Here is a 19,532-nt window from a genome sequence, read left to right on the forward strand (position 1 = left end):
TGTGTGTGTTTTTTTTTTAAATTAAAGTCCAGGGTCACCGCCCGCCCAAAACCTCCCGACCGCCCACTCACCTCCCCACCGCCCACTCACCTCCCCACCTCCCTCCTTGCAGACATAATACTCACCTTTTTCCTCCACTCCGAAAGTCCCCGCATCTCTGTCCCGGCGCTGCAGCTTCGTCCAGTGTGAGCGGTCATATGGTACCACTCATTAAGGTCATGAATATGGATGCATATTCATGACCTTAATGAGCGGTACCACATGACCGCTCACACAGGAAGAAGCTGCAGCACCGGGACAGAGATGCAGGGACTTTTGGCGCGGAGGAGAAAGGTGAGTATGACAGGGGAGGGAGGGAGGAGGAGGACAGAAGAGGATGGGAGGAGGACGGGGGATGGATGGGGGAGCCAGCCATGCATACAAGATGGGACGGGGGGGACCGTCGCCGAGCCATGCATACAAGATGGGAGGGGGGAGCTGAGCCATACGTACAAGATGGGAGGGGGGAGCAGAACCATGCATACAAGATGGGAGGGGGGGAGCTGAGCCATACATACAAGATGGGAGGGGGGAGCCGAGCCATACATACAAGATTGGGGCATGTATGAAGAAACAATATGGGACAATGAGGGCATGTGTGAGGAAACAGTACAGGAGAATGGGGGGCATATCTGAGGAAACAGTATGGGGGAATGGGGGGCATATATGAGGAAACAGAATGGGGGATGGGTGCAGACACTATGAGGAGCGAATGGGGGAATGTATGCGGACACAGTATGAGTAGCGATGAGAAAAATGTATGTGGAAAGAGTTCGGGGAGTGAGGGAGATGGGATGTGTGCAGACACAGAATGTGGAGTCGGGGGGTATGTGTGAGCAGGCAGTATAGAAAATGAGGGGGTAAATATATGAGGAGACAGTATGGTGAACAGGGGAATAGTGTGAGGAGACAGTATGGGGGAGAAAAGTGAGTGGGCACAGAATAGAAACTGAGTAGTGGGGGTGTAGCATGGAGGGACAGTGTAAGGGCACAGCCAGGAGGGGACAGTATACCAAGGAGGGAGAAGCGTGATGAGAGAGTACGGGGGACACAGTATGAGAGGACAGTGTGAAGAGGGGACCGGTATGGAAAGGAGAGTTCAGTGTGAAGAGCATGTATCATAAGAGGGACAGTGTGGGGGGTCATATTTTGTGCAGACAATATAGTGAGGGCATAGCTCCCAACTGTCCCTCATTCTGCGGGACTGTCTCGGTTTTGAGCCTTTGCCCCGCACTCCCGCACGGGACGCTCTGCTTCCCGCAGACAGCAGGAGAAGCAGCCGACACACCCCCTTGTGTTAAGCCATGCCCCTTACCCCTCCGTATGCGATGTATCAGCCAGTCATCCCTGCACCCGCAGAGCGTTACACCACATATTGGCTGCTCTGTGCGCACAGGACCTGTGATGAGGTCACAGGAGGGGAGGAGTCAGGGGTCACATGATCGGGACCTCCGTGGATTGCAGGATTCGGCTGTGCTGGTTGCCAACTTGCCACATGGTGCTGCTGGATGAGGTAAGTAAGCTGCCAGGAGGTGTACAGTGTGGATGTAGCAGAGCCATGTCTGTGTATGAGGTGTATAGAGCTGAGCCGTGTGTGTATGAGGTGTATGGAGTGGAGCTAAATGTGTACTAGGTGTATGGAGCAGAGCTGTTGTGAATTCTGTTTTTGGGCTCCCTCTGGTGGCTACTGGTGGTACTGGTTGACTTTGGTCTTGTGTTTCCAGTGCACCTGTTTTCATCAGGAAATTGGGAGTTTCCTATTTAGTCTGGCTTCTCAGTCACTCTAGTGCCGGCAATCAATGTTACCAGAGCATCTCTGTTGCTTGCTACCTGCTCCAAGTCTGCAATTCAGCTAAGTTGAATCTTTGGCTTTTTTTTGTGTTTGTTTTGTCCAGCATGCATTTATATTTCTTGTGCTGCTGGAAGCTCTAGTGATCTGAAATTACTACTCCGGTGTCATGAGTTGATAACGGAGTTAAGGTAGTTTCAGGATGGCTGCTTAGGGTTTTGAGGTAACCGTGAAGTCCTCTTTTGTATTTTCATCTATCTAGTCAGAGGGCCTCACTTTGCTGAAACTATATTCATACTGCGTTTGTGTTTTCCTCTTACCTAACCGTTATTACATGTGGGGGGCTACTATAACTTTTGGGGTTTCCCTGGAGGCAAGCCAGGTCTGTGTATTCCTCTTCTAGGGGTAGTTAGCTCTCCGGCTGGCGCGAGGTGTCTAGAGATCAACGTAGGCACACCCCCTGGCTATTTCTATTTGCGTGTTAGGTTCAGCATCGCGGTTACCTGAGTTACCATCTTCCTAGAGCTAGTCCGTTTTTGCCCATGTCCCTGCCATTGGGAATCATGACAGTATTGCTGGCCATAATGTATTAAAGGTATTGGCTAAAGAAGGAGAGAAAAAAAAGACGTTTCTGACACTTTTTTTTTTTTTTTACTCAGAGGTTCTGTCTAGCCATAATTGCAATCTGCTGTTTTGTTTTTTTTTTGGTTTTTTTTTTGTTTGTTTTCTTTCCTCTCCTCTTAACCCCTGAATGGCTCAGACCTCTGCTGTTGAGAAATGGATATCCAGGGTTTAGCTTCAAATCTTAATACTCTTGCCTCTAAGGTTCAAAATATCCAAGACTATGTTATACATGCTCCTATGTCTGAACCCAAGATCCCTATACCTGAGTTCTTTTCTGGAGATAGATCTCGCTTTTTGAATTTTAAGCACAATTGTAAATTGTATCTTTCTCTGAGATCTCGCTCCTCTGGAGACCCCGCTCAGCAGGTTAAAATTGTTATTTCCTTGTTGCGGGGTGACCCCCAGAATTGGGAATTTGCATTGGCACCAGGGGATCCTGCGCTGCTTAATGTGGATGCGTTTTTTCTGGCACTGGGGTTGCTCTATGAGGAACCTAATTTGGAGATTCAGGCTGAAAAGGCCTTGATAGCCCTCTCTCAAGGGCATGATGAAGCTGAAATATATTGTCAAAAATTTCGAAAATGGTCTGTGCTTACTCAGTGGAATGAGTGCGCCCTGGCGGCGAATTTCAGAGAAGGTCTCTCTGACGCCGTTAAAGATGTCATGGTGGGGTTTCCTATGCCCACAGGTCTGAATGAATCCATGACTATGGCTATTCAGATTGATCGGCGTTTACGGGAGCGCAAACCTGTGCACCATTTGGCGGTGTCTTCTGAGCAGACATCGGAGATTATGCAATGTGATAGAATTCTGTCCAGAAGTGAACGGCAGAATTATAGGCGTAAAAATGGGTTGTGCTTCTACTGTGGTGATTCTGCTCATGTTATATCAGCATGCTCTAAACGCACAAAAAAGGTTGATAAGTCTTTTGCAATTGGCACCTTACAGTCTAAGTTTATTTTGTCTGTAACTTTGATCTGTTCATTATCAACTATTTCTGTGGATGCCTATGTGGATTCTGGCGCTTCCTTGAGTCTTATGGATTGGTCCTTTGCCAGACGTTGTGGGTTTAGCCTAGAGCCTTTGGAAGTTCCTATCCCTCTGTAGGGTATCGACTCCACACCTTTGGCTAGGAATAAACCACAATTCTGGACACAAGTGACTATGTGTATGACTCCTGACCATCGGGAGGTGATTCGCTTCCTTGTGTTGCATAACTTGCATGATGTCTTAGTGCTTGGATTGCCATGGTTGCAAACTCATAATCCAGTCCTTGACTGGAAAACAATGTCTGTGTTAAGTTGGGGATGTCAGGGGGCTCATGGGGAAGTACCTTTGGTTTCCATTGCTTCATCTACTCCCTCTGAAATTCCGGCATTTTTGTCTGATTATTGTGATGTTTTTGAGGAGCCTAAACTTAGTTCTCTCCCCCCTCACCGGGATTGCGATTGTGCTATAGACTTGATTCCGGGCAGCAAGTTTCCTAAGGGTCGTTTGTTCAATCTATCTGTGCCTGAGCATGCTGCTATGCGAGAGTATATTAAGGAGTCCTTGGAAAAGGGACATATCCGTCCATCCTCATCCCCTTTAGGAGCAGGGTTTTTTTTTGTGGGTAAAAAAGATGGCTCCCTGAGGCCCTGTATTGATTATCGCCTGTTGAATAAGATTACAGTCAAATACCAGTATCCTTTGCCACTATTGACTGATTTATTTGCTCGTATTAAAGGGGCAAAGTGGTTCTCTAAGGTTGATCTTCAGGGTGCGTATAATTTGGTGCGGATTAAGCAGGGAGATGAGTGGAAAACTGCATTTAATACGCCCGAGGGCCATTTTGAGTATTTGGTAATGCCTTTTGGTCTTTCTAATGCTCCTTCAGTCTTTCAGTCCTTTATGCACAATATTTTCCGTAAATACCTGGATAAATTTATGATTGTGTATTTGGATGATATTTTTATTTTTTCGGATGACTGGGAGTCGCATGTTCAACAGGTTAGGAAGGTTTTTCAGGTTTTGCGGTCCAATTCTCTGTTTGTAAAGGGCTCAAAGTGTATCTTTGGGGTTCAGAAGATTTCCTTTTTGGGGTATATTTTTTCCCCTTCTTCTGTTGAGATGGATCCTGTCAAGGTTCGGGCTATTTGTGATTGGACGCAGCCTACTTCCCTGAAGAGTCTTCAGAAGTTCTTGGGCTTTGCTAATTTCTATCGTCGATTTATAACTGGGTTTTCAAGTGTTGCTAAACCTCTTACTGATTTGACTAAGAAGGGTGCTGATGTTGCCAATTGGTCCTCTGCGGCTGTGGAGGCCTTTCGGGAGCTTAAGCGCCGCTTTTCCTCTGCCCCTGTGTTGCGCCAGCCTGATGTTTCGCTCCCTTTTCAGGTTGAGGTTGATGCTTCCGAGATTGGAGCGGGGGCGGTTTTGTCGCAGAAAAGTCCCGATTGCTCAGTGATGAGACCAGATGCATTCTTCTCTCGAAAGTTTTCGCCCGCCGAGCGAAATTATGATGTCGGCAATCGGGAGCTCTTGGCTATGAAGTGGGCATTTGAGGAGTGGCGTCATTGGCTTGAGGGTGCTAGACATCAGGTGGTGGTCTTGACTGATCACAAGAATCTGATTTACCTTGAGTCCGCCAGGCGTCTGAATCCTAGACAGGCGCGCTGGTCATTGTTTTTCTCTCGGTTTAATTTTGTGGTTTCATACTTGCCGGGCTCGAAAAATGTGAAGGCAGATGCTCTTTCTAGGAGTTTTGAGCCTGACTCCTCTGGTGATTCTGAGCCTACGGGTATCCTTAAGGATGGAGTGATTTTGTGTGCTGTCTCCCCAGACTTGCGACGTGCTTTGCAGGAGTTTCAGACTGATAAGTCTGATCGTTGTCCGTCTGGGAGATTGTTTGTTCCAGATGAGTGGACCAGTAGAGTCATCTCAGAGGTTCATTCTTCTGTGTTGGCGGGCCACCCTGGAATTTTTGGTACCAGAGATTTGGTGGCCAGGTCCTTCTGGTGGCCTTCCCTGTCTCGGGATGTGCGTACCTTTGTACAGTCTTGTGATGTTTGTGCTCGGGCCAAGCCTTGCTGTTCTCGGGCTAGTAGATTGTTGTTGTCCTTGCCTATTCCGAAGAGGCCGTGGACGCACATCTCTATGGACTTTATCTTGGATCTCCCGGTTTCTCAGAAAATGTCTGTCATTTGGGTGGTGTGTGACCGTTTTTCTAAGATGGTTCATTTGGTACCCTTGCCCAAATTGCCTTCTTCATCGGAGTTGGTTCCTTTATTTTTTCAGAATGTGGTTCGCTTGCATGGTATCCCGGAAAACATCGTGTCTGACAGAGGATCTCAATTTGTGTCTAGGTTCTGGCGAGCGTTCTGTGCCAGGATGGGCATTGATTTGTCTTTTTCATCTGCGTTCCATCCTCAGACTAATGGCCAGACGGAGCGAACTAATCAGACCTTGGAGACGTATTTGAGGTGTTTTGTGTCTGCTGATCAGGATGATTGGGTCGCCTTTTTGCCATTGGCAGAGTTTGCCCTCAATAATCGGGCCAGTTCTGCTACTCTGGTTTCTCCTTTCTTTTGCAATTCAGGGTTTCACCCTCGTTTTTCGTCTGGTCAGGTGGAGTCTTCGGATTGTCCTGGAGTGGATTCTGTGGTGGATAGACTGCACCGGATTTGGAGTCATGTGGTGGACAATTTGAAGTTGTCTCAGGAGAAGACTCAGCAGTTTGCTAATCGTCATCGTCGTGTGGGTCATCATCTCCGTGTTGGAGACTTGGTGTGGTTGTCTTCTCGCTTTGTCCCTATGAAGGTCTCTTCTCCTAAGTTCAAACCTCGGTTCATAGGTCCTTATAAGATTTTGGAGATTCTTAATCCTGTATCTTTTCGTTTGGACCTTCCAGCATCTTTCACCATTCATAATGTCTTCCATAGGTCGTTGTTGCGGAGGTACGAGGTACCGGTTGTTCCTTCTGTTGAGCCTCCTGCTCCTGTGCTGGTGGAGGGTGAATTGGAGTATGTTGTGGAGAAGATTTTGGACTCTCGTATTTCCAGACGGAGACTTCAATATCTGGTTAAATGGAAGGGATACGGTCAGGAGGATAATTCTTGGGTGACTGCCTCTGATGTTCATGCCTCTGATTTGGTTCGCGCCTTTCATAGGGCGCATCCAGATCGCCCTGGTGGTTCTCATGAGGGTTCGGTGCCCCCTCCTTAAGGGGGGGGTACTGTTGTGAATTCTGTTTTTGGGCTCCCTCTGGTGGCTACTGGTGGTACTGGTTGACTTTGGTCTTGTGTTTCCAGTGCACCTGTTTTCATCAGGAAATTGGGAGTTTCCTATTTAGTCTGGCTTCTCAGTCACTCTAGTGCCGGCAATCAATGTTACCAGAGCATCTCTGTTGCTTGCTACCTGCTCCAAGTCTGCAATTCAGCTAAGTTGAATCTTTGGCTTTTTTTTGTGTTTGTTTTGTCCAGCATGCATTTATATTTCTTGTGCTGCTGGAAGCTCTAGTGATCTGAAATTACTACTCCGGTGTCATGAGTTGATAACGGAGTTAAGGTAGTTTCAGGATGGCTGCTTAGGGTTTTGAGGTAACCGCGAAGTCCTCTTTTGTATTTTCATCTATCTAGTCAGAGGGCCTCACTTTGCTGAAACTATATTCATACTGCGTTTGTGTTTTCCTCTTACCTAACCGTTATTACATGTGGGGGGCTACTATAACTTTTGGGGTTTCCCTGGAGGCAAGCCAGGTCTGTGTATTCCTCTTCTAGGGGTAGTTAGCTCTCCGGCTGGCGCGAGGTGTCTAGAGATCAACGTAGGCACACCCCCTGGCTATTTCTATTTGCGTGTTAGGTTCAGCATTGCGGTTACCTGAGTTACCATCATCCTAGAGCTAGTCCGTTTTTGCCCATGTCCCTGCCATTGGGAATCATGACACAGAGCCGTGTGTGTATGAGGTGTATGGAGCAAAGCTGAATGTGTACGAGGTGTATGGAGCGGAGCTGAATGTGTACGAGGTGTACAGAGCGGAGCCGTGTGTGTATCAGGTGTATGAAGTGGAGCCGTGTGTGTATGAGGTGTATGGAGCAGAGCTAAATGTGTATGGAGCGGAGCTAAATGTGTACGAGGTGTATGGAGCGGAGCTGAATGTGTACGGAGTGGAGCCGTGTGTGTATGAGGTGTATGGAGCAGAGCCATGTGTGTATGAGGTGTATGGAGCGGAGCTGTGTGTGTATGAGGTGTATGGAGCAGAGCTAAATGTGTACGAGGTGTATGGAGCAGAGCTGAATGTGTATGAGGTGTATGGAGCAGAGCCGTGTGTGTATGAGGTGTATGGAGCGGAGCTGTGTGTGTATGAGGTGTATGGAGCAGAGCTAAATGTGTACGAGGTGTATGGAGCAGAGCTGAATGTGTATGAGGTGTATGGAGCGGAGCTAAATGTGTACGAGTTGAGCGGAGCTAAATGTGTACGAGGTGTACGGAGCGGAGCCGCGTGTGTACGGAGCGGAGCCGCGTGTGTATGAGGTGTATGGAGCGGAGCCATGTGTACGGAGCGGAGCTGTGTGTGCAAAGTGTACAGAGCGCAGCCGCATGTGTAGGAGTAGCTATGTGTGGCCATTATACGGTACGAAGTATCATGTGCGGCAAATATACAGTATGGAGCATCATATGCAGCCAATATACACTATGGAGCAGCATGTGTGGTCATTATACAGTATGGAGCATCATGTGCAGCCAATATACAGTATGGAGCATCATGTGCAGCCAATATACAGTATGGAGCATCATGTGCAGTCATTATACAGTATGGAGCATCATGTGCGGTCATTATACAGTATGGAGCATCATGTGCGGTCATTATACAGTATGGAGCATCATGTGGGGCTATTATACAGTATGGAGCATCATGTGCAGCCAATATAAAGTATGGAGCATCATGTGCAGCCAATATACAGTATGGAGCAGCATGTGCAGTCATGCGGTCATTATACAGTATGGAGCATCATGTGGGGCCATTATACAGTATGGAGCATCATGTGTGGTCATTATACAGTATGGAGCACTGTGTGGCCATTATACAGTATGGAGCATCATGTGTGGCCATTATACAGTATAGAGCACTGTCTGGCCATTATACATTATGGAGCACTGTGGCCATTGTACAGTATTGAGCATCATGTGTGGCCATTATACAGTATAGAGCACTGTCTGGCCATTATACATTATGGAGCACTGTGGCCATTATACAGTATGGAGCATCATGTGTGGCCATTATACAGTATGGAGCATCATGTGTGGCCATTATACAGTATGGAGCACTGTGTGGCCATATTTTTTTGTTTATAATTATTCTTTATGAAACAGTGTGATCAGCAGTGCTAAATGGGTGTGGTTGGGACGTGGATATGGGTGTGACTAGTTATGAATGGGTGTGGTCAGAGGCGTGGCCTAAAATTTGCCGTGGCGCGCGTTGCGCGCCGCTAACTTTGTCCCTCTTTCCCATCTTCAAAACTTGGGAGGTATGTGAGGGGCAATTTTTTATTCAGGAGCATTAAAATGACACTTGTATCTTTAAGGGCATCATGTGGAGATTTTCTGCAAAAGAGCGGAGAAGATGGAAGTCTGCAGAGACGGCTGTGCATGAGAAAACTCATCATGGGGTCGGACAAGATGAAGAAAAGAAGGAGAACGACTCCAGAGAAGACGTCATCTATAAGGTACCTGGATGTAAATGTTATTTGTGATACTGACTAATTCCCATGTTTTTATTATTACATGCTTTTATTTATGTTAGGAGCATTAAAGGGGATGTCCAGGTTTGTAATGAGTCTGCAGTCATTCTTTGTGACTTCAGACTTCTGACTTCTCACAGTGTGCACTGCACGCTGTCAGGATTCTCTCGTGCTGGTGATTTACATACATGCGGTCACGTGCTGACTAGTGTTGAGCATTCCGATACCGCAAGTATCGGGTATCGGCTGATACTTGCGGTATCGGAATTCCGATACCGAGATCCGATACTTACCGCATATCGGATACCGGAATCGGAAGTTCCCAGAATTCAAACATCACGAATTCAGCCAATGAGGAATGATTCCAAGTGTGGGCACATCCTGTTCAGCATGGTGGGCATGTAACTACTGGCAAGGCTGTGATTGGCTGCTGAAATGATGTCATGATGCACTATAAAAAACGCTGCCGCCCTTTCTGGCTCACTCTGCTGTGAATTCAGTTAGGCATAGGACGCTGTGTTCTGACTGAGGGCCAGTTGAGATAGCGATTTGCTTCTTTGTGCTTTTCCCAGGCTAATTTAGCAACCGCTGTGTGTTCACCTTGCTTTTGCCTTGCAGCGCTGTTTTCACAGCGATCTGCAAGGTCTCTGTGTGTGTGTGTGTGAGTGCAGCCCACTCTCTAGTCTGTGTGCAGCCATAGCCGGTTGTATTCAGCTCAGGGTGGTTCACTGTCTCATACTGTTCGTATCCAGCTAAATTGTGGAAAAACACTACATAGGATAACGTAGAGGAGGTTTTTGGGCCTTGCAGCGCCGTTTACGGCTGTCTGCACGGTCTCCGTGTGAGTGCAGCTCGCTCTGTAGTCTGTGTGCAGCCACAGCTGGTTGTATCTAGCTCAGGGTGCGTCACTGCCTCATACCGTAAAATACATTGTCCTTTTTTGCAAATAGTGCAGCCCGCTGCACATTTTTTCAAATACTTCCTATTAGTGGCTTTCCACCCATATCCAGCTAAATTGTGGAAAAACACTACATAGGATAACGTAGAGGAGGTTTTTTGGGCCTTGCAGCGCCGTTTACGGCTGTCTGCACGGTCTCCGTGTGAGTGCAGCTCGCTCTGTAGTCTGTGTGCAGCCACAGCTGGTTGTATCCAGCTCAGGGTGCGTCACTGCCTCATACCGTAAAATACATTGTCCTTTTTTGCAAATAGTGCAGCCCGCTGCACATTTTTTCAAATACTTCCTATTAGTGGCTTTCCACCCATATCCAGCTAAATTTTGGAAAAACACTACGTAGGATAACGTAGAGGAGGTTTTTTGGGCCTTGCAGCGCCTTTTACGGCTGTCTGCACAGTCTCCGTGTGAGTGCAGCTCGCCCTGTAGTCTGTGTGCAGCCACAGCCGGTTGTATCCAGCTCAGGGTGCGTCACTGCCTCATACCGTAAAATACATTGTCCTTTTTTGCAAATAGTGCAGCCCGCTGCACATTTTTTCAAATACTCCTATTAGTGGCTTTACACCCGTATCCAGCTAAATTGTGGAAAAACACTACATAGGATAACGTAGAGGAGGTTTTTTCGGCCTTGTAGCGCCGTTTACGGCTGTCTGCACGGTCTCCGTGTGAGTGCAGCTCGCCTTGTAGTCTGTGTGCAGCCACAGCCGGTTGCATCCAGCTCAGGGTGCATCACTGCCTCATACCGTAAAATACAATGTCCTTTTTTGCAAACAGTGCAGCCCGCTGCACATTTTTTCAAATACTTCCTATTAGTGGCTTTACACCCGTATCCAGCTAAATTGTGGAAAAACACTACATAGGATAACGTAGAGGTTTTTTTGGGGGCCTTGCAGCGCCGTTTATGGCTGTCTACACTGTCTCCGTGTGAGTGCAGCTCGCCCTGTAGTCTGTGTGTGCAGCCACAGCCGGTTGTATCCAGCTCAGGGTGCGTCACTGCCTCATACCGTAAAATACATTGTCCTTTTTTGCAAATAGTGCAGCCCGCTGCACATTTTTTCAAATACTTCCTATTAGTGGCTTTACACCCGTATCCAGCTAAATTGTGGAAAAACACTACATAGGATAACGTAGAGGGTTTTTTTTGGGACTTGCAGCGCCGTTTATGGCTGTCTGCACGGTCTCCGTGTGAGTGCAGCTCGCCCTGTAGTCTGTGTGTGCAGCCACAGCAGGGTGCGTCACTGCCTCATACCGTAAAATACATTGTCCTTTTTTGCAAATAGTGCAGCCCGCTGCACATTTTTTCAAATACTTCCTATTAGTGGCTTTCCACCCGTATCCAGCTAAATTGTGGAAAAACACTACATAGGATAACGTAGAGGAGGTTTTTTGGGCCTTGCAGCGCCGTTTACGGCTGTCTGCACGGTCTCCATGTGAGTGCAGCTCGCCCTGTAGTAATTTCAGCCCCCCAAAAATAAAAAAATAATAAAGTTCACCAAACACACCACTTTACAGTTGTGTAGGCCACATTAGGTCATATTAAAGTCTAGTCCACACTTTAGAAAATTAGTGTTTCTTATACCTGTTAGGAGCTGTTCAGGAATAAGCACACTATACCGTTAGTACTTTTCTGCTTATCTTTATCAGTCAACCAAGATGAAGAAGGCAGGGAGTAAGGCACGTGGGCGTGGGCGCGGAGCAGGGAGAGGACGTGGGGATTCTGTACCTGCTGCGGGCACCGGTGACTCATCATCAGCCAGTTTCAGCAGGGAACAGTCCTTCATGTGCAGCTTTGTCAGAGAGCGCCGTACACCGCTGCTGCGTGAACACCAAATTGAAGCCGTTGTCGGATGGATAGCAGCTAACGCATCGACTTCAATTAGTGCCACATCCTCTCAGGCACAGAGCACTGGAGAGCACCCATCTGTCTCTTCACCACCTGCCAAATTGCCCAGCAGTCAGAGAGCCCAGGACAGGAGCCGTCTCTACTTCTGTTCTCTGAATCTCTTGGCTTGGAAACAGGGGGCCAGCCAAGCAGCATTGGAGAAATGGAAGAAGAGGCAGTGTGCAGTGATGCCCAACAGCTTTTTCTCTCTGAGTCTGAAGAGGCGGGTGGGCCAGTGCCTCCGGTCACCAAACCGCAGTACGCATCCGCTGATGACACTCAGGTGCCACTTTCTGGTGCGTGCTGTGCTGCTGAGACTACCCAGGAGGAGCAGTTGGTGGCAGAGGGTAGTGTAGATGATGAGGTCCTTGACCCATCATGGCGTGAGGGACAGGAAGGTGGTGGGAGCAGCTCTGAGGAAGAGATTCCCCGAACGGGCCAAAGAGGGAGAGGGAGGGGGAAGACTGCGAAGCCTGTAGCCTCCACTTCGGCACCTGTTAGGAGCATGCCTCTTCCAACAGCCAAAAAGGGCGCTCCCAAGACTTGCAGTGCCTGGGCCTTTTTTGACACAGTTGCAGATGACATTTGCTTTGTCAAATGCAAGGTGTGTCATCAGAAAATCAAAAGAGGGAGAAATGTCAGCAGCCTCAATACCTCAAATATGTGGAAACATGTTCGGACCAGGCACGCGGCGGAGTTACAAAAACACACTGAAGAGCTAGGCCAACCAACAGCGGCAGCTACCACCTCTTCAGCTCGTGTTGCCTCTTCCTCCTGCTCACACACAGCTGGTTCGGCTTCCTCCCAGGATCGCCATGGAAGAACCTCTGGCACTGTTGTCCAGAGACCCACTGTAATTCCACCCGCAGCACCACGTTCCCAGTCATCCTCACACTCCCTGCCCAGTCTACAGCCATCGGTAGTACAGGCATGGGAGAAAAGGCAGCCATTCTCGTCAAACCACCCACGAGCACAGGCTCTGACTGCAGGCATTGCCAAACTTCTGTCACTGGAAATGCTGTCATTCAGGCTGGTGGAGACTGATGTCATTGGCAGTCCCACAGTACAATGTGCCCAGCCGCTTTTATTTCAGCAGGCAAGCCGTCCCTGCCCTGCACAAGCATGTGGAGGGACACATAAAACACGCGCTACTGAACGCCGTCAGTAGCAAGGTCCACCTCACCACCGATGCGTGGACCAGTCACCATGGACAGGGGCGATACCTTTCCCTCACTGCCCATTGGGTTAATGTTGTTGAGCCGGGTACAGATCGTGCGAGAGGCGCAGGACGTGTCCTGCCCACTCCAAGGATTGCAGGAATCCAGTCTGTACACATTGACTCCTCCTCATACACAAGTTCCTCAGAAACATCGCTGCAGGAGCCGTCACAGTCCACCTCCACATGGACCCGTGAACGTTTACCTGTTACAACTGACATGAGCACAGCCGTGGCCAAACGTCAACAGGCCGTCTTGAAATTAATTTCTTTGGGGAATCGAAGCCACACAGCGCAGGAGCTTTGAAATGCCATCAAGCAGGAGAGCGATGTGTGGTTGTGTAATGGAGTACCAGCTGCATCAGGCGCAAAGAAATCGCACTCCGCGCCGTTCAGACTTCACAACCACAGAGTGGGCCACTATGAAGGACGTCTGCCAGGTTTTGCGTCCCTTCGATTATTCCACGCGGATGGCGAGTGCAGATGATGCACTAGTCAGCATGACTGTCCCCCTTATCTGCCTGCTTCAGCAAACACTGCAAGCGCTAAGGGATGATGTTGTGGAAGAGGTGGAGGATGAGGACTCACCATTTCCATCAGCTTCTGGACAGTCAGCGCCACGTGGTTCCTCACAAACGCGTAGGCAGGGGACACTTTGTGAGGAGGATGAGGAGGAGTCAATGGAGGAGGAAGACATCCGTCCAGAGGAGGGAGTTACACAATTGTCCAGTAGTCAGTGTGTACAGCGAGGGTGGGGTGATGAAGAGCGGGCAGAGCTCACGCCTCAAGCAGGGGACAGCGTTTCTTGGCCAGTTGGCAGTCTGCAGCACATGGTTGATTACATGCTGCAGTGCCTGAGAAACGACCGGCGCATCGCCCACATTCTCAACATGGCTGATTATTGGGTGTACACCCTTTTCGATCCTCGCTACCGGGACAACGTACAAAGCCTCATCACACCGTTGAACCAGGGATCGTAAAATGCGGGAGTACCAAGACACACTGGTGAATTCCATCATCTTCTCCAGTCCAACTGAGAGAAGTGCTGCTAGTGCATTACAAAGCAGCTCAGTGCGTCCTGGCAGTGGAGGAGGCTCTGCACAAAGAGGGAGCAGAAGCAGTGCCTCTGCCCAAGGCAAGACCAGTATGGCCCAACTGTGGCACAGTTTTGTGTGCCCGCCACAAATGTCTACACCATCACAGGTGGCTCCAGTCAGCAGGAGGCAACGGTTCCGTCAGATGGTGACAGACTACATGTCTTGCCCTCTTACTGTACTCCCAGACGGCTCTTCCCCTTTCAAGTTTTGGGTCTCTAAGCTGGATACATGGCCAGAGCTAAGCCAGTATGCATTGGAGGTGCTGGCTTGCCCTGCGGCTAGTGTATTATCGGAACGCGTCTTTAGTGCTGCAGGTGGTGTACTAACAGACCGTCGCATGCGACTATCCTCCGATAACGTTGACCGGCTTACTTTCCTGAAAATGAACCAGGCCTGGATCTCGCAGGAATTTGCCACTCCTCTTCCTGATTAAATAATTGGGTGACTGTCTACAGTATCCAGTTCTCCTGTTGTGTTCATCTTTCTACCACCTGAACTGTAATTCCTGGGCTCCAACACCGCCAGTTGAGGCTCAGAAGTGCCGTCTGCACAGTCAAAACATACGACCCAGTGTTATTGGGTGTCAGTAACGTCAGCCGATCCCCAGCTGTGTAGCCGGCAATGTGTCCTGCGACCGCCACGCTGACACAACAACTGAAATTTCAGGGAACCTGTCCCCCCCCCCAGGCGTTTGTTACTGAAAGAGCCACCTTGTGCAGCAGTAATGCTGCACAAGGAAAAGGTAGCTATTTTTGTTTAGCTCCTTGCACACGCAGAACTTAACACTTATAAAATGTGTCCACTGATACTGTAAAACCGTCCCGGAGGTGGGACTTTCCTTCGTAATGTGACGCAGCACAGCCGTCATTCCTACCCCCTTGGCGCCGTGCGCCGGCTCCTCAGCGTTGTTTGATTCTGTTCCGGAGCCTGCGCTGTTATGTTATCCCTTGGCCAGGCACACTTAGCGCTGCCCGTCTTCTGACATCATTTGGTGTCAGGCTGGCTGCGACTGTGCGGCCGCGCTGGCCGAGATCCCACCTCGCAGTGTCTTCTGATTTAATCACACTGCGGGCCTGGGATCCATGGGCATGCGCAGTGCATATCTTCACCTCCGCCTCTCACTCATCTCCCTCTGCCTTCTTCAGACTTTGCGCCGTCAGCTGATCCCTAATAGCATGCCACGGCCGTGACGCCGCACAGTCTGAAGAGGCCGGAAGGAGGGGAGTGAGAGGCAAAGATATGCACTGCGCATGCCCATGGATCCCAGGCCTGCAGTGGGATTACATTACACGACACTGCGAGGTGGTATCTCGGGCAGCGCAGCATCACAGGCGCAGCCAGCCTGACACCTAAATGATGTCAGAAGATGGGCAGTGCTAAGTGCGCCTGGCAAAGGGATAACATAACAGCGCAGGCTCCGGGACAGAATCAAACAACGCTGAGGAGGCGGCACACGGCGCCAAGGGGGTAGGAATGATGGCTGTGCTGCGTCACATTACAAAGGAAAGTCCCACCTCCGGGACGGTTTAACGGTGTGAGGGGACACATTTCATAAGTGTCTAGTTCAGCCTTAGAAAGGAGCATAATTAAAAGAGCCACCTTTTCCTTTTGCAGCATTAGTGCTGTACAAGATGGCTCTTTCAGCAACAAACGCCTGGGGTGGGGGTTAAAGGTTCACTTTCAACTTGCTCCAGTGCAGGCTTCGGCCTACACTCTGCTCCTCCTGCAGACCCTGGGCTCTAACACCGCCAGTTGGTGCTCAGAAGTGCTGGCTGCACAGAGAAAACCCTCGCCACTGTGTCATTGGGGTTCAGCAACGCGAGCTGTTCCCCTGCTGTGTAGCCGGCAACGTGTCCTGCAAACGCCACGCAGACACAAAGCTGCCTCCAGTGCAGGCTTCGGCCTACACTCTGCTCCTCTGCTCCTCCTGCTGACCCTGGGCTCTAACACCGCTAGTTGGTGCTCGGAAGTGCTGGCCGCACAGAGAAAAACACCCGTCAAAGTGTCAGTGGGGTTCAGTAACGCCAGCTGTTCCCCTGCTGTGTAGCCGGCAACGTGTCCTGCAAACGCCACGCAGACACAACAGACCTAAAACTGCCTCCAGTGCAGGCTTCGGCCTACACTCTGCTCCCTCTGCTCCTACTGACCCTGGGCTCTAACACCGCCAGTTGGTGCCCGGAAGTGCTGGCTGCACAGAGAAAAACACCCGTCAATGTGTCAGTGGCATTCAGCAACGCGAGCTGTTCCCCTGCTGTGTAGCCGGCAACGTGTCCTGCAAATGCCACGCAGACACAAAGCTGCCTCCAGTGCAGGCTTCGGCCTACACTCTGCTCCCTCTGCTCCTACTGACCCTGGGCTCTAACACCGCCAGTTGGTGCCCGGAAGTGCTGGCTGCACAGAGAAAAACACCCGTCAATGTGTCAGTGGGGTTCAGCAACGCCAGCTGTTCCCCTGCTGTGTAGCCGGCAACGTGTCCTGCAAACGCCACGCAGACACAAAGCTGCCTCCAGTGCAGGCTTCGGCCTACACTCTGCTCCTCTGCTCCTCCTGCTGACCCTGGGCTCTAACACCGCCAGTTGGTGCTCGGAAGTGCTGGCTGCACAGAGAAAAACACCCGGCAATGTGTCAGTGGGGTTCAGTAACGCCAGCTGTTCCCCTGCTGTGTAGCCGGCAACGTGTCCTGCAAACGCCACGCAGACACAACAACTGAAATTGAAGGGAACCTGTCCCCCCCCAGGCGTTTGTATGTATAACAGCCACCTTGTACAGCAGTAATGCTGCATTTGTACAAGATGGCTCATTCAGTTATTATCCTTGCACACGTCGAACTCAACACGTATTAAATGAGTCCCCTGAGACCATTAAACTGTCCCTGAGGTGTGACTTTCCTTTGTAATGACACGCTGCAACCCCCTTGGTAGCGCTGCCCGTCTTCTGACATCATTGGTTGGCTGGCTGCGCCTCTGCGGCCGCCCTGGCCGACACAACGCCCCTCGGTGTCTTATTTATTTTGACTGCGAGGGTGTGATTGATGGGCATGAGCAGTGCATATCTTCGCCTGTCACTCATCTCCTTCCGCCTTCTTCAGACTGTACGGCTTCATGGCCGTGGCATGCGATAAGGGATCAGCTGACGCCGCACAGTGTGAAGCAGGTGTAAGGACCTGAGTGAGAGGCGAACATATTGACTGCGCAAGGCCATAAATCCCAGCCCCGCAGTGTGAATTAATGAAAAGACACTGCGGGGCTGGGATTCATGGGCATTGCGAACCGCACCGGCCGACATTAAATGATGTCAGAAGACGGGCAGCGCTAACAGCGCAGGGCCAAGGGATAACACGACAGCGCAGACTCCTGTACAGCAAAATGCGACGCTCAGGAGGCCGCGCCCAGCACCAAGGTGGTATTTTTGACAGCTGTGCTGCGTCTCATTACGAAGGGAACTCCCGCCTCCAAGACAGTTTGACTGTATAAGGGGCTAAATGTTATACGTGTTTCATTCAGCGTGTGCAAGGAACAAAATTAAAAAAGCAACCTTTGACTTGTGCAGCACTACTGCTGCCCAAGGTGTGGCTCTTCTAGTTTGTAACACCTGAGGGGGGGTTAAAGGTTACCTTTAAAATTGGTTCAATTAGGCTTCGGCCTACACTCTGCTCCTCCTGCAGACCCTGGGCTCTAACACCGCCAGTTGGTGCCCGGAAGTGCTGGCTGCACAGAGAAAAACACCCGCCAATGTGTCAGTGGGGTTCAGCAAAGCCAGCTGTTCCCCTGCTGTGTAGCCGGCAACGTGTCCTGCAAACGCCACGCAGACACAAAGCTGCCGCCAGTGCAGGCTTCGGCCTACACTCTGCTCCCTCTGCTCCTCCTGCTGACCCTGGGCTCTAACAACGCCAGTTGGCGCCCGGAAGTGCTGGCTGCACAGAGAAAAACACCCGCCATTGTGTCAGTGGGGTTCAGCAACGCCAGCTCTTTCCCTGCTGTGTAGCCGGCATCGTGTCCTGCAAACGCCACGCAGACACAACAGACCTCCAAATGCCTCCAGTGCAGGCTTCGGCCTACACTCTGCTCCCCCTGCTGACCCTTTGCTCCAACACCACTAGTTGGGGCTCTAGGAAGACAAGCTTGAATAGGTCCCCATCCTGGTTCCAGTACCGTCAGCTGGTTCCGGGTAGAGCTTTTGGCTTAGGTGCCTCCTTCTGGGTATCCGCGTTCCACCTTGGTAGTGCTTTCAGGCACGAGTACCTCCTGCTTAGTAACCGGGTTCCAGTAACGTCAGCTGGTCCTCGGTAGTTCCATTGGCTCTTGGACCTTCGGCTACCCATCCGGGTTCCAGTACCGTCAGCTGGTTCTCGGCAGTGTCTTTTGCTCTTGTACCTTCTGCTCCCCATCCTGGTTCCAGTACCGTCAGCTGGTTCCGGGCAGAGCCTTTGGCTTAGGTGCCTCCTTCTGGGTATCCGAGTTCCACCAACGTCAGGTGGTCCTTGGTAGTGCTTTCAGGCACGGGTACCTCCTGCTTAGTAACCAGGTTCCAGTAACGTCAGCTGGTCCTCGGTAGTTCCATTGGCTCTTGGACCTTCGGGTAGCCATCCGAGTTCCAGTTCCATCAGCTGTTTCTCGGCATTTTCTCAGCCTTCTTGTACCTTCTGCTACATTTCCAAGTTCAAGACCCTAAAAACGATGACCCGGAAGACCACCCCTAAGATGACGACGACACCAGAGACGACAACCACTGAGATGACGACGACCCTGGAGACGATGACCCTGAAGACCACCCCGATGACGACGACCCTGGAGACGACGACCCTGGAGACGACGACGACATGGGAGACCGAGAAGCAGAAGAACAAGAGGCTGCAGAACAAAGAGCAGAAGAACATTAAGCATAACACTAAATATCAGAGCAAAAGATATTATCTAAATTATAAGCAGAAGAAGACTAAGCAGTGTATGGGGGTGAGTCCGTTCCTCCTCGTGGTGCCCCTGGATAAAGCCTGATGCTGCAGGCCAAACTGAACGTGGACAAATGTAACTCTTTTGTGACAGGCAGAACGGAAGGTGTAATCTTCTAACTTTTATAGATAACAACTACGGGAATGCCTGTCACAAATAAGAATCTGATAAAGAAGTTGAATATGAAGAAGAATAATAGTTAAATAAAAAGAATATGAACAATGTAACAAAAAAAAAAAATAGAAGATGAAGAAGAAGATGAATA

General features: G+C 50.0%; 1 long non-coding RNA gene across 1 annotated transcript in view; it reads left to right on the forward strand.

Moving 5' to 3' along the window:
• The first annotated feature begins 1,507 nt into the window (after window positions 1-1,507).
• Window positions 1,508-19,532, forward strand: part of LOC143806532 (uncharacterized) — a 36,401-nt gene continuing 18,376 nt past the window's right edge. Inside the window, exons 1-2 of the long non-coding RNA XR_013221495.1 lie at window positions 1,508-1,552; window positions 9,016-9,156. This is a non-coding gene — a long non-coding RNA (uncharacterized LOC143806532). The remainder of the gene's footprint in view (window positions 1,553-9,015; window positions 9,157-19,532) is intronic.

This window comes from Ranitomeya variabilis, chromosome 2 (assembly GCF_051348905.1).
Source record: "Ranitomeya variabilis isolate aRanVar5 chromosome 2, aRanVar5.hap1, whole genome shotgun sequence".
In the NCBI taxonomy this organism is placed as follows: domain Eukaryota; kingdom Metazoa; phylum Chordata; class Amphibia; order Anura; family Dendrobatidae; genus Ranitomeya; species Ranitomeya variabilis.